The following is a 15,589-nucleotide window of genomic DNA, read 5'->3' as shown; positions in this document are numbered from 1 at the left end:
ACTCAAAACCAAATAAAACAAAAACAAAACAAACAAAAAAAAACACAAAAGAAAAAGAGTGAAGAATCTCATAGCAGGCGCTGTAGTGTGGCTGTTGAGTCACGTGGTTTACCCCGTAGTCCGTTCAGCTTCGTTTGCAAAGGGCTCACTGCCAGGAGTCATGGGTCTGGTCTGAGGCCTCCGGCTTCTGCTACCCCACCGATAACGGACTCTATCCGGGGCTCCTCTTGGATATCCTGTGTTGTCCTGTGTTGTGGATCTGTAGGCTCGTCCCCTTCACCTGCTCCTACAGTTCATAGATGAGGTAGCTGTTGGTTCTCGGCCTGGGTGGTAGCTGGGTTGGTCAGCCCGCCAGCGTTCTCTCATGGTCACTACCAAGGTAAGCTCTCCAGCACTGTCTCAGCTAGCTCACCCAGTACAGCCTGCAGGAAGGAGTGGGGCCATTTTTCCTGCTTGTCAGCTCCTCAGATCCGGGTTGTCCACACTCATATCAACAGGGGTAGCTCTACTATTTCGCCCAGGCAAAGTGCAGGACCCTCTCTCCTGATAGCTGTAGGGGGCATATTGGGGGAGGGGTGAGGTCAGCTCTCCTGTGCTCATGTCCTCAGGGTTGGCTCACCTGACCACTGCCAGCAGGGTTAGCTCTAGTGTGGTGCCCAGGAGGGGTGCAGGGCACGCTCTGTAGCTGGTGAGGGGGCAGGGCTAGTTTTCTTACTCTTGTGACCTTGGGGACAGCGTTCTTGCCTGCTGTAGGTAGCAAGGGGCAGATGAGGGAGGGCAGGGTCCGCTCTGTTGCTCTCAGGCCTTGGGCTGACTCATTGCATCCCTGACAACAGAATCAACTCTAGTGTGCTGCCCAGGTGAAGTGCACTCCTATAGTGAGGTATGGGACCATCTTTCCCAAGTGCAGAGGTGTGGGGGGCGTAGGGATGAGGGACGGGGGAGGCTTCTCTCCCCTGAGGAGTGAGGTCAGGTACCCCAGAGCCAGTGAAGGGCAGGGTCAGTTCAGCACAACATGGTTCCGGTGACCCCTATGCTAGCAAGGACCACGGACATCATCACAGACCCCAGCTATAGCAGGACCATGGCCCTAGACATGGCCCTCAGCAGCACCTCAGCCTGTATGTCACCATGGCTCTGAAGGCAGCATAGCCACCCAGATAAGTATGGCCTTGGGCACCAACATGGTCTCAGGTGACTGACCAGATCCTGGGTATCTGCAGAGCCCTTGGTGGTTATAGAAACCATGGACATCACGCCAGGACCTGACTGTTACATTGCCACGAACCCAGATATGGTTCTAGGCAGCAGCCCGGAGTGGACATTTCTATGGCTCCAGGTGGTAGCACTGGCCACCAAGATTACTATAGCCCCAGCACCAGCATGGTCTTTTGACACGAACATGGTCTCAGGTGGCTGACCAGACCCCACTCATCTGCATGGCCCTTGGTGGTTACAGGAGCCATGAACGTTAACCCAGACCCTGGCTGCTGCGGGGTCACAGACCCAGACAACACTATGGCTTTGGGTGACAACGCAGGCCACTCAGATCAGCATGGCCCTGGTGACAGCCCTTGGACACTCTCATGGTCAAAGGCTTCGGCCCAGACCCCAGGCATCTGTGTGGTCCTTGGTGACAACATTGGCCACAGACATCAATATTGATCCAGATGTGGTAGGATCATGGACCCAGACATGGTTCTAGGCAGGAGCCCCGCTCCGGAAGCCACCATGGTCCTAGGTAGCAGTGCAGGCTACTTGGATTGGCATGGACATCACGGCAGCATGGCCCTCGGACACCAACGCGGTCACAGGTTTGCCCTAGACCTGGGCATCTATGTAGCCCTCGGTGGCATCATGGACCAGAAACATCAAAACAGACCCCAGCTATGGTAAGACCAGAGACCCAGACATGGTCCTCGGCAGCAGCCGAGCCAGGATGTCACTGACCATGACCCCAGCTGGTAGCTCAGGCTACTCAGCTTAGCACGGGTCAGCACAATCAAGCAGGAGTCTATCGGGTGCTGGGCCTAGAAACCTCTGGTGCCTAACCACCTTTCACAAGAGACATTGGGTTGATTGTGCTCTTCCCAGACCAAGAAGCCTGGGTGGGGAAAGGGCGGGTGGAGGGTGACACTCGGGACATCTGTGTCCTCCACCAGCTCAGGCCTAGAAAGGGCTGAGCCAAGTGACTATATTTCTAAGGCATGTAATTCATATACTGTACTAAGACTAATCTTGCAGGCTTCACAGCAGTTAGTACTGATGGTTTGTCTTTAGACAGCAGCTTGTAGGCTATAAACACGCTCGCTCACATTGCCTTACTTGGATCCCGTCTTCCTCGTTATTGTTGTTGTGTTTGCATGAGGTGCGATGTGTGTGGAGGTCGGAAGATAACTTAGTGGAGTCTGCTCTTTCTGGCAAGTGCCTTCACCTACTGGGCATCTCAGTCAATGATCAGGGAAGACACTAATCCCCCACACAGAGCTAAGGGACCTGAGCATCTACGAACATAACAGCTCAAGTTTTGAGCCACCGCTGGTTAAAGCACCACACAGACTCACTTTCTTGAGTGTCGTGAGGTAACATCTTCATGCAGACGCCTTCCGTCTCCTCTCTTCCAGAAGGTTGGCTTCGTTTTCAGCCTAGTGGTGTCATGGCTGTTGGTTTCTGGGCTTCAAGTCTATATACAACCATGCCTGAGTTGGGGACTTGTTCTTTCTGTTGCTTACTCTTCCTTAGAAGCCGTGAGTAAATCTCTCCTCATTCCTCACTATCCAGCTTTATTCACGTATTGTTTCCAGATCCATTCTAGGCAAGGGAGGAGGAATTGCCTGTGACTCTGGATACATTTTTGCATCCATGGATACATTGCCTGTGGGTGACTCTAGGTCCCTGGGTTTCTGTCTGCAAAGACAAAAGGAGTGAAAGTAAGTGCAGACTGGGACCCTGGGGAGATAGAGTCAACAGTCAAAGGCAGCTTGGTGGCCAAGCTGGGGTTTCTCTAAGCCCAAAGAAGGCCTCTGTGAAAGCTTTACTGAGATGCAAGCGCTAGAGGGGGGCTCAGGATTGCCATGCAGCCCTGTAGACAAGACGATGGACCCAGATACTAAACTGTCTATGCTTTTCAGTAGGCAAGGATGCTTGCTTTGGCTTTTATAGGGCAAGGAATATCTTTTAATAACTTATTCTGGAAGTATTAATTTATACATGGGTTTTGCACGAATGATATTAGAGAGGCTTCTTTAAAACCCACAAATCCTTTATAAAGTATTTGTAAAATGTAAGATGTATCAAATAATAACAAAGTTCAAAAAAATTTAAGATTATTCTGTATTTGCATTTCTTTAGATTACTTATTGCTATTATTGTTATCATCATCAACATTATGTGTGTGCATGCTAGTGCCACAGCGTCACGTGGAGGACGTCCAAGGACAACTTCCAGGAGCTGGTTCTCTTCTCCCACCATGGGTTGGCAGGGATCAAACTGAAGTCATCAGCATGGCACAGCAAGTGCTTTCCTAGCTGATCTTGTTGGCCATGTACTAGGTTTTTAAAGAAACACACACACACAAAACAAAAAGCTGTAGCTGTAGTTGTGGCTTTCTGCGTATCGTTCTTGGATCCTGTTTCCTTTTCCCTTCACCCAAGGAAACCACATGCTGGTGAGTTTGGTGTCTGTTTTTGTGTTGATATTTTTATACTACTACGTACAGACCCAGAAAATGCGTGTGCCGCTGTTTTGAACACACACACACACACACACACAATGTTGGATAAGGGATAATCTACAAACCTGCTTCTGCAGTGGCACTTTCTGGCCAGTGTTGGTTCTTAGTTATATCTATTTTTGTATATTAATAAGCAGCTTGAGTCTATACATCCTATGTGCATCTGGTCCTTTGTGATAAACCTCGTACATTATTCTCCGCTGTTCTACAGACAGCTACTATGAACACTTTAGCAGGTATTTCCCTGAGCAGGTGCCGATGCTGGTCCGGTAGTCACTGTCACAGAGTGGAATTACTGACCGTATTTATCTTTCATGTTAACAGACCAGTGGATTCAGAAGGACATCGTTTATCCTCTCTCCTTCTACTCTATGTATCTGAACCTCTCATCTGTTGAACGCATTCCACTACAGTATACTGGCAAGTATCTTTTTTTTTCTCTACTGTGGAAGATTATAGGAGATATTAGGTACTTCTTCGCTGTGATTTATCTTAAGTCAATCTATTTTGTCTTTCGAAATGCTCTGGATCACATGTCATAGATAAATAACAAGAGGAAATAAAGATATACATGGGTACCAGTTTTCTTTCTAAACTGTAGACAGACAAGCAAACATTACCTTATGTTTTCTTACTCACTTGGGAATCACCTAAAACGATCAGAACGTTTGCATGTTGTATGAAGAATGGAAAATATTCTCTTTCGCTGGAGAAACTCCAAGAGCAGAGAGTTGAAGGAATAGCACAGACAATGAGTTAGATTAATTAGCATTTGGCAACCTGTCCGGTGGACTTCTGGAACTTGCTCCTGGAATATTCAGATGACAATACTGAATGACGCCACTTTTGCATCTCCAAACGCCCTTCTATTTTTACACAGTATCCACCTCTGAGATTCCCCAGCACTTGGATACGCTTACAGTAAGCTCCCCAGAGTTTCCCGGTTTGGGAGAAGAGGCCGGGCCACTAAATCAGAATTTACACCCTAATGACCGAGGGAATGGAAAGATAATTAGCAAGCATGAGACCATATTTCCATGTTGGTTGAGGGTGAGGACAAGGGTAATATTTAATCCTATGATGAGAGGGAGGGGAAGGTGAGAGAGGGGGGAGGGAAGGAGGCTGGGAGATTCAAACCCATACAGGACAGAAGAAGCATTTCAGTTCCCACACTTACTGTCTCGGTGTCTTGGCAGCAACAGAACTCCTCAATGTAGCCGGGCGGTGGTGGTGCACGCCTTTAATCCCAGCACTAGGGAGGCAGAGGAAGGCGGATCTCTGTGAGTTCGAGGCTAGCCTGGTCTACAAGAGCTAGTTCCAGGACAGGAACCAAAAGCTATGGAGAAACCCTGTCTCGAAAATCCAAAAAAAAAAAAAAAACCCAAAAAAAAAAACAAAAAAACAAAAAAACTCCTCAATGTAACAATGTATTTTCTCTGCTTCATGTTGCAGAAATAAGAGACCACCACTAAGGACAGAGGTAAAGAGTGAGTTTTGGGGTCACAAAGAAATATTTAAGGAAAGAATCAGACTGAAGACAGGAGCCTCTGATTTGGGAGACTTCTTCATGCAGGTTAACTGGTAGAGGCTCGAGCCAACAGTTAACCAGCCTGTTTGGAAATACTGTGAGCTGTTGTCCAGTGTGCTGAACAGCTCCACGTTTCCAGCTAGGGTCCATTTGGGTAACACCGCATGGAAATATGACTAGACATGCTTTTCTACACAGAGATAACGACAGTCTCATGGGGTCTTTTCCCTCCCGCCATCTGGCTGTTTTGCTTTAGATAGAATCTCACTATGTAGTTTAAGCTGGCCTGGAAATTGACAACTACCTGCCTCTGGTACCCAAACAGCAGATTACAGGCAGGGACCACCAGGCCCAGTCCACGAGCTTCCTTTTCACTCCTGCCTTTGATTATATAGGGTAAGAAGTTCTGACAATTCTTTAGAAGCACCTAGACCTCTTACAGCACCTTTGAAAAGTAAAACTCCTGCTGGCTGGGTGGGGTGGCGCACGCCTTTAATCCCAGAACTTGGGAGGCAGAGGCACGCGGATCTCTGTGAGTTTGAGGCCACTCGCCTACAGAGTGAGTTCCAGAACAGCCAGGGCTATAAAGGAAGGAAGGAAGGAAGGAAGGAAGGAAGGAAGGAAGGAAGGAAGATAAATTCAAACTTCCCGTACTTACTTTGGACCAAGATCCTTTCTTCTTCCACCACCTCCTCCTCTTTTTTTCTTCTTCTCCAAGACAAGGTCTCACCGTAGCCCTGACTAGCCTGGGACTCACTCACGTAGCGCAGGCTGGCAGGGTCCTGTCTTCTGACAGTCAGTGCTCTGCTTGTTTTCCTGCACTGGCCTCAGCTCACAGCCTCTTACCTTCAAGTGCTCACCCTTCAGCCCCCACATCAACCACTCTCATTGCCTCTTCAAATTCCAGAAAACCTCAGCTTCCTTAAGTGGCTCCTTTGAGCTACCGCTGCCGGACCAGTGACCCTAACCTGGGAGAATCAGTGTGTTTCATGTGAGTTAAACACTTATCTCGGAGTAATGACTTCATTTCTGTTATCCCAATGGAACCCAGCAGACGTGCTGACATTTTGTCCACTGGCACCAGAGAAACTGGCCCCGGATGAATTCTGACAGGGCACCGAGAAACCTATGAGGTAGGCAGAACGTGTCTCTGTTGGCTTTAACACAAGTTATACTATAATTACAAAACAAGATGGCTCTTCTGGCTTCCCCAAACCTTGTTGGGTATGGTGGTGCTCTCCTTTAAACCTAGCATTTGGGATCTCTGTGAGTTCAAGGTTACACTTTGATGCCCTGCTGGGTGAATACAAGCCCACAGAAATATCTCATCAATATCAGTTCCGTGCCATGTTTGGTCTTACAGTAAATGGTGCAGATTCCCAAGACACCATCTTAAGTATTTTTTCTTGCTTTGAAGAAGCCATAGTCACTGTTAAGGAGAGTTCACAGAAGCAGCCGCTAAGGATCATGGGAGATCAAATTATAGATGTGGAAGCCAAGGAGCATCATGGGGAAACATTGTTTCCACATGGCTCCGGTCCCCATTCAGGAAGACCCTGGTCCTCCTTCATGCCCAAGTATGGTCCCTTCCCTGTACTTCCTAAACCATGTCTTAACTAGAATTTCAGTAGCTATATAGGGGGAACAGTTTGGCTTTTCTAGAACAAGTTATTTTACTTAAAACTAGCTAAGGGATTTCAGGTTCCAAATCCCCTTCCCACGAAGTGTGTCTCTGTGTTCTTGGCTCCGTGTGCGCATGTGTGTGTGCTTCTGCTTCCAATAAAGCCTGGCTGAGTGGAGGAAAAATAAAGCAAAGCCAAAGGAGCCGTGGAGGGCGATAGAGACGGCGCACTGAGTAGGGGCACTTGCTCAAGACTGACAACCTGAGTTCCATGCCCAGGACCCACACAGTAGAAGGAAAGGACAGGCTTGCACAAGTGTCCTCTGACCTCTGCACAGGCACTGTGGCCTATATATGTTCACAAGGAAAAATGCACACCCGCAAATGAACACGTGAATTTCAGAGCAAAACAAAAGGACAGGCTGATGGGAACAGGATGGTGGTGCGTGTCTGTGACCACAGCACTCAGGGGGCTGAAACAGGAGCATCAACAGTTCTAGGCCAGCCTGGGTTAGTTACAAAGTGAAAACGCTCTCAAAATTTAAGCAGATGTGGGGTGAAGCTCAGCAGTAAAAGCCTTGTTTTGCACAAGCAAGGCCCCGTGCCACATGCAAACAAAAGCAAACAACAAAGCAAAATTAATTGACGAGCTGTGAAAGGCTACAGAGGCTCTTTCATATCCTGCGCAAGTGTTCTCATCCCCAGGGTGCAGGCAAGTGCTCTTCCACTGGGTCCCGGCCCCAACCGCGGCCCCAGCCCCGGCCCCAGCCCGGGTCCCAGCCCAAACACATTGGAAAGGAGTTTCCTTCTACATCTACCCTGAGTCTTGCAAGCCTCTCTCTTGCCTGTAGACAACAGGCTACTGATGACTATTTAGAACTGGGGTGTTGTGTAAAAACAGCACTGCTTCCTCCCCATCCCCCAATTAAAAAGTGTCTAGATGTGTTATGCAGGGCTGCACCAGTAACGTCCTCTGCCCCAGACTTCTGCTGTGTCCACGCAGATGAACTGAAACCGTCTGTTTGTGTACGTGGTGCTTTGGTGAGAAAGGAAGAGGAAGCAGGAGAAGAGGTCCTGTGGATGCCTAGATCAGAGGCTGTAGACTATCTCCTAAAAAATTAGTAATATGACAGTAAGAAGCAGACAGTGAGAGCTCTGGGAACATGGAACTTCCATTTCTTTTAGAAAGACACCACCAGGCTGCTCCTGTTCTCCCCACACTAAGGTGGGCTTAGGAAAGACAGTGCAAAGTTGGTCACCTCAAATGATCTCAGAGAAGTGTCACTGTGCAGAGACCCTGCTGTTGGAACATAGTCCATGAATGGAGTCATGCAGGGAAAGCTCTGAGGGCCTGTGAGAAAATGCTGGACGGGGATGGGGAGTCTGTGACCTCAGTTTCTTCAAAACACAGAAATGTTCTTGGGACGTGTTTTCATGCTCCTCCAAGGTTTAGCAGATCGGAGTGAGCTTACCTCAGATCCCTCAATACAACCGGCTACTGTTATTTGTTAATATGACTATGGAAAACATATTTGCCCCGTGCGGCTTGACCTTGTGATCATGCATTTTAATTATGTAGTTCTCCTTAACCCTCAGAGTGTGAATGGTTTGAGGATCTGAAAAGAGTTGGGTAAGACTTTAGTCTGCCTTGTTTTTAGGCTCTGTTCTCCCAGCCTACCACTTCTAGAAAGGTGACAGGCCACTACAAAAAAAAAAAAAAAAAAAAAAAAAAGGGGGGGGGGGTATAGTAGGTAGAGCTGTGATAAATTCTCTCCTGCCACCTGATCTTAGTTGGAAATTCACTGGCTAATCGGGATGGCAACTGAACAAAACGGAAGCAAATGGCTTCCTGGCTGAAGATTTTATAATTGAAGCTGAGACCTAGAGGGCCACGCGCATGCTGAGAACAGTGATCGCATTGTGTATCCCAACAGAAGTCCCATGTGTCAGTCACAAACATTTAAGACCACAGAAGGATGCCTGACTGGGGCAAGGATGACAAAATACACCTTTTGCTTTTCTCTACTTTGTCCTGGACACAAAGTCACTGATGCCGGCTTTGCTCTAGGATGGAGCCCAGCATTCCTCCTTGGACCTACCCAGTCATCAATACAGAGAGACATTGCTGCCTGAAACCTCTCCCTTCTACTCTCTGAAAGAAACCATCTTTTCTCATCAGTCACCAGAAGGCAATATGTGTACTGGACTGGGCCTTTATTTGCTAATCATCACTTTTCCTTGTTTATTTTTACTTTCTCAGTGTTAAACAATTGTAATAAATACTACCAAGGCATGTGGCTTCTATTTGACAAATCTGCCAATATTTGAAACACCTCTATCCTTGGAGACAGGAATGAATTACATTCTTTAGAATTTATTTAGCAGACCAACTGGCAGATGTGGAAAACAATGTATCTCTGAAAATAATGTTGGCAACATTGTATAAAATGTCCAAAGACTGGAACCAAGGGCAGCTGGGGGATAGCCCAGTGGGGAGTGCAGCCTGAGAGGTCCTGGAGTCAGTGCTCAACACCAAAAGAAGAGCAGCCAACAGGGTGGAGACAATGGGAAGATGTATCATATTTATCAGAAGAGGGATGACTACATTACCACACACTGATATATGGGCTCCTAGGCAACCACCGATTAAGAAGCAGATCTCCAAGTACTGGGTACCACTAAAGAAAGATGCTGATAAGATGCTGCCTTGGAGGGCAGGGCCAGGGCATAGTGCCTCTGTGCAAAGTATTCCTAGGAAGGATGTAAAGAGTGATGCATTCACCTTGGGGGAGAACTGGACAGGGCCAGGGTGGGAGGGGAACTGCTCTTCACATGACCCCTTAAACTGTTTCAGTTGTGATACATGCAATCTCTCTCTCTCTCTCTCTCTCTCTCTCTCTCTCTCTCCCTCCCTCCCTCCCTCCCTCCCTCCCTCCCTCCCTCTCTCTTTCTCTCTCTCAAGTTTAACTTACTACTTAAAGCAAATAAAAGAACAGGTCTAAGACAGAACCAAGGAATTCCAGGAAGCGTGTGGTTTGAAGAACCAGAAGGAAATGGGCTATGCTTTCAAGGGCTCATCTTCATCCTTGTCATGAATTGTGAAACTGTTAGGATTCGGTAATTGGTCACTGACTTGCTTAATAATGTTCTATTCATATAAAGGAAGGCACAGATCCTAGGCCAATGAGGAACTGAAGTGTTGGAGTGCTTTTCCTTCGGCTCTTAGCAGCAATGGAAATTACTCACACTGATGGGAAGAAGGATGAAAGGAGTCATGACTAATGCTGAAACATCTCTAAAAACTACTCATCTTAAAGACATCCTTTCTGGCTCCAGTGGATGCCTCGGTGTCTTGGGGTATATAATAATATTCAGGTCAGGGAAGACCCCACATCATTTCTCTGATGCTTGCTGATTTATAACACACTGATCGCAAAATGTTTTCGATGAACATTTGTGAGCCCTTTGTACTGAGTCTAGCCAGCAGGGAAGAACGCTACTTAGTCTTTCTACTGAACCATGGGAAAGGGTTGGGGGCAGGGGGAACAATCGTTTTGTTATCAAAGTCTGTGGTGGTAAGTGGCATGGTAACCACTTAAAATTCTATGGCACAGTGATATAGTTGTGGAATAAACTAGAATGGGTGAAAAAAACAGAGAAAGATATTTAATACATATATTTGCACCGTAATTTGTTTGAATGCATTATGAACTTACTTGCCTTCTCTACCAGTGTGAGGGCTTGTCATTTTCTTTTTCATCCTCAGTTCTAGGACCAGTGCATATTAGGTATTTTAGAGTCTCTGGATTGAAAAACAGATGTTCAAAGCAAATTGTCTAAAATGGTGCTTTATTTTTTTTCCTAAAATTAAAGGTAAAGACCTTCCCATGCATGTAAAAATTGTTAATAATTTCATGGGGTACCTATACCTTCTGCCTTATTCTTAGATCCTCAAGCAAATCAGAGATTCTAGGGGTTGGGGATGTAGCTCAACGATAGAGCACTCGTTGGTCTCGCATACATGAAGTGTGATGGCTCGTTTTATGTCAACTTGACACAGGTTAGAGTCTTGAAACATGGGAACTTCAATTGAGAAAACGCCTCCATAACATTGGGCTGCAGGCAAGCCGGTAGGACATTTTTTTAAATAGCGATGGATGTGGGAAGGCCCAGCTTATTGTGGGTGGTGCTATCCCTGGGCTGGTGGTTCTGAGCTCTAAAAGAAAGCAGGTTGAGCAAGCAGTAGGACCAAACCAACAACACTCCTCCAGGACCTCTGCATCAGCTCCTGCCTCCAGGACCTCTACATCAGCTCCTGCTCCAGGTTCCTGCCCTGCTTAAGTTGCTGTCCTGACTTCCTTAGATGATGAACAGTGATGTGGAAGTGTAAGCCAAATAAACTCTGTTCTCCCCAAGTTGTTTTTGGTCATGGTGTTTTATCAGTAACAATAACCCTAACTAAGATATGAATCTCTAGGTTTGATTCCCAACATAGGAAAAAAAAAAATCCTAGGTTGAGAACACATGATCACAGAGAAGAAAACCTCTAGAACCATTTTAAAATTTTGCTTCCTCTGACAACTTCATATATGCATATTGTGTCAGTCACCATTCTATTGCGTGAAAAGACACCACGAGCATGGCGACTCTCATAAAGGGAAATACTTAACTGGGCTGACTTACAATTTCAGAGGCTTAGTTCAATATAATCACGGTAGGGAACATGGAGGCACAGAGGCAGCCGCGGTGCTAGAGAAGAAGCTGAGAGTTGTACATCCTCATCTCCAGGCAGCAGGAAGAGAACCTAGGAACACATTCCTCAGTCAAGGCCACCCCTCTCAGTCTTTTCCCAGTAGCATCACTTCCTGATGACTAAGCATTCAATGTGTGAGACTTTGGGGCCATTCTTATTCAAACCCCCACATATACTTCCGGGTATTTTCAACCCACTACCCTCTTCATCCCTTCCCACTCCTGCTAAAGCCTTTCTGCCCAGCAAGTCCCTTCCAACAATCCTTGTTGTTACTTTAGGAGTTTTCAATTCTTTTTCTTTTACCAAAGCTTTGCTTCTAGGTCTAGAGAGAGATGTAATGGTTTAAGTAAAATGCTGCAGGTCCCCAAGTGGCGGCAGTGGGCAGTGGGCTATGAGACTATGCAGCAGGTCCCTGAGTGGCCTGAGTGGCAGCAGGCAGCTGGCAGCGGGTCCCAAGATCACCACGGCAGGCCACAAAGGCAGCCAGGTCCCAGGCAGGAAGCCATGTGGCAGGCTAGAGACCGAGACAGATGAGCATTCCATGCAGGGTGAAGTTGGATATTTATTTAGTGGGCTATGGAAGGGAATGGGAGAAGGGGGAAGAGCAGAGAGAGAAATAGAGAGGGGGAAGGGAAGAAGTGGGAAGAAGGGAGAGATGGAAGCTACCTCTGAGAGAGAAACAGAGGGGGTAGAGGAGAAGTGGGAAGAAGGGAGAGACAGAAGCTACCTTTGAGAGAGAGAGAGAAACAGAGAGGGGGAAGGGGAGAAGTGGAAAGAAGGGAGAGACAGAAGCTACCTCTAAGAGAGAGAGAGAGAGAGAGAGAGAGAGAAACAGAGAGGGGGAAGGGGAGAAGTGGAAAGAGGGAGAGACAGAAGCTACCTCTAAGAGAGAGAGAGGGGGAAAGAGGGAGAAAGAGGGAGGAGGGAAAGAGAGAGAGAGAGAGAGAGAGAGAGAGAGAGAGAACTCAGGCTGGAATCTGAAGATCAGCTTGCCTCAGTGGAGGGGGAGAGTGGGCGTGGTTTGTCTCTTAAAGGGACAGGACAGACCATTATAAGAGACAGCTTAGGGCTTAAGACACTGGCTGTTTTTCCAGAGGACACAGGTTCAATTCCTAGTACCCATGTGGCAGCTCACAACTGTCTGTAATTGCAATTCTAGGTCTCTAATGCTTTTTTCTCCTCAGGATCCTACATGCAGTTGAGGCACATGAACTCATACAATCACACATACATACGCTTTAAAAAAAAGCTGGGCCGTGGTGGCGTGTGCCTTTAATCTCAGCACGCAGAAGGCAGGGATGCAAAAGTTAAAGGGGCTACGAATTAGGGGAGGAGGCAAATGAAAGGACAAAAAGCAATGTGTGGGAGAGTACCTGCGGCGGCCCTGCCAAGGTATACCCCTAAGAGAATGCTAACAGATCTAGTGTAAGAGGTTTATTGTGGGACGGGAGAGAGGGGGAGAGAAAGAGTGGAAGGCTTTTGAGGAGTGAGGACACGAGGCAGACAGACAGGAAAGTAAGACGAGCCAGTAAATCACGAGCATTGTGATTTACCGGCACTTTTAAGAGGTGCACATGTCGCACAGTTGATGGTGGAAAGGCACCTGGTGATGGGGCGGGAACTAACATTCCTTGCTTTTGTTTATTATAGAAATAGGAAGGGGTGGCTGGTGAGGAGGGAGTGGGAGCACTGGCATCTTTCCGGGACCAGAGAAAGGTGGGACGGGGGTGGGGGGCAAGTCCTGGGATAGCTGGCTGTTTCACACGCTGTCCGGCTCCATGGGACTGCCCAGGGCTAGGAAGTGCAGGCCTAGTTGAAGCAGTGTGTGAGGTTGGACCACCTGGATGGACGTAGCAATTCTGATGCTGCCCAGGATGCAGATTTTTGAGGGGACACCTGGACCTGGCAGGATGCTGGCAGAAGATAGATAATTTAGGGGGGAACTATTTTCTTAGGTCTTGGTAACTGAGGGAGGGGAATACCAAGACCAGGCAAAGGGGTGGGTGGCATGGGGATCCTATCCAAAGGAACAGGCAGTAGACAGAGAAACTAAGGCTGTTGATTGACAGTACTTATCTGGAGTCCATTTGACCTGTAAGAGGTAGATCCATGTCGACTCCCTGGAGCTTACGAGAATAGTGGGTTTGCAAAAAGAGGTAAGTTTTAGACACATCAGCACCAATGATTTCAGAAGCTCCAGTCAGTGAAGGGGTGGGTGCGGAAGAGGCAGAGCGGTGGGGGCTCCCACGGGGGACATCAGGAAGAGAGACCTGCTCTTCCAGTTTCCTTCTAGTTTATCACATATGGGCTCCAAGGCTGCTGAAGACAGGCCTTCCCTCTTCACCCTCCCTGGACACCTAGAGGTGCACCTCAGTCTCCGAGGGGCTCTTGAATCAGTCAAGCTGACCGTCAGGGTTAACACTTACGGCAGAGTCCACAGAAGACTGAGACACTCCAGCAAATGCAGGCGATCCACAGATGGGTACGGTACTTCAGCCACCAGCGGTCTGCCACAGTATGAGGAAAGCTATACCATACCATGGCAGTGCCTTTTCTGCTTGTGTATGATACATACATTGTGCACACATTCACGTGCATGTGTGTGTGTGCCAGGATGCATGCAGAGACCAGAGACCAATATTGCATATCTTCCTCTTAGGTCTCTCCATTTATTCTGAGACAGGCTGTCACTGAACCCAGAGATCACCAATTTGTCTAGGTGGGCTGACCAGTGAGCTGAGGATCTTCCTGTCCATAACCTTCTTATTCTGGGATTACAGCCATACCTGGCTTTTGTAGGTGCTGGGGATCTGAACTCAGGTCCTCGTGCTTGTCTGGCGGATATTTTATAACCCCAGTTCTTGGTGCCCTTTCTATAAGACCCAGAATATGAACAATTCACCTGAATGATGTTTCTCTGATCATCACAGAAGGAAACCTCAGAGCTTACCCATGGAACCTCCTATGCAACACTCCTGGGAGCTACAGGTTCTTTACGAACACGCACGAACACACACGAACAACAGCAAGAAGTGTTTCAATCAACGGGAGCTGTTCTTCCTACTGAACAGAAACTTGCTATTTTCTAACCGTTACCATTAAGCTCTAACATCGCTAGCCATGACATCAGCTCTCCCATACTGTGCAAGTATTTGAGACAGTGAGAATTCGTGCTCCAGAAGAACCTTCCTACGGAGGGCTATTTTCAAAGTCAGCACCACCTTGTTCCCGTGTCTCCAAACACTGTAATGCTTAACCCAAGCCTGCTCAAAGTGTGTTTCCTCAAATGGAACACAGTATTTTAGTCCTCACGGGAGCTTACCAAATTGAAATCCAGAGGGACTTTTGATCTGGTAATGAACTTCTTCCAGTCTTCAAAGGCTTTGTGCTTTCCCACCAAGTATGCTAAAAAGTGAGCTGATACTGAAATTTGGCCAGAAACTGCCAAGACTTTTGTTTGCCAAGTAATATTATCCCAGAGAGGCCTTACCTATGCCTGGCAATGGGATTCGACTAACCTCAAGTTTGTTTCAGTAATGGAGTCTTTTAATTTCAATATCATGATCATATGCAACTACTCCAGCTGTTACTTATACATGGATACTTTTGAGAGGAACTTCTTGCTAAAGGACTTTAATGACCTCTCTACACTCAATAGCTAGGAATCCACTTTGCCCGAACCATCCAGTCATATCTCTCAGTCACAGAGGTGTCGTGTCGACAGAGATACTAAGGCTCCTGGCGGAATGACTCGGTGGGAGCTTTCTTCAGCACACAGCTTCTCTGACGGCAGATGCTGCTGACACAGTAGCATGGGAAAAAATTTAGGCCAGGTTCTGGGCTGCAGGAATTAGGAGGTGGAAAAGGCATCGGCCAGAGAACAGGGGAAGAACATGGCTGAATAGGTGTGCTGAACCTGCATTTTATGAGGAAACAGAACATCCTGGAAAATTC

This window comes from Microtus oregoni, unplaced genomic scaffold (genome assembly GCF_018167655.1).
Source record: "Microtus oregoni isolate MIOR12 unplaced genomic scaffold, Mior012 000014F_ref0000157, whole genome shotgun sequence".
Classification (NCBI taxonomy): Eukaryota; Metazoa; Chordata; class Mammalia; order Rodentia; family Cricetidae; genus Microtus; species Microtus oregoni.
This window is presented reverse-complemented; position numbering follows the sequence as displayed.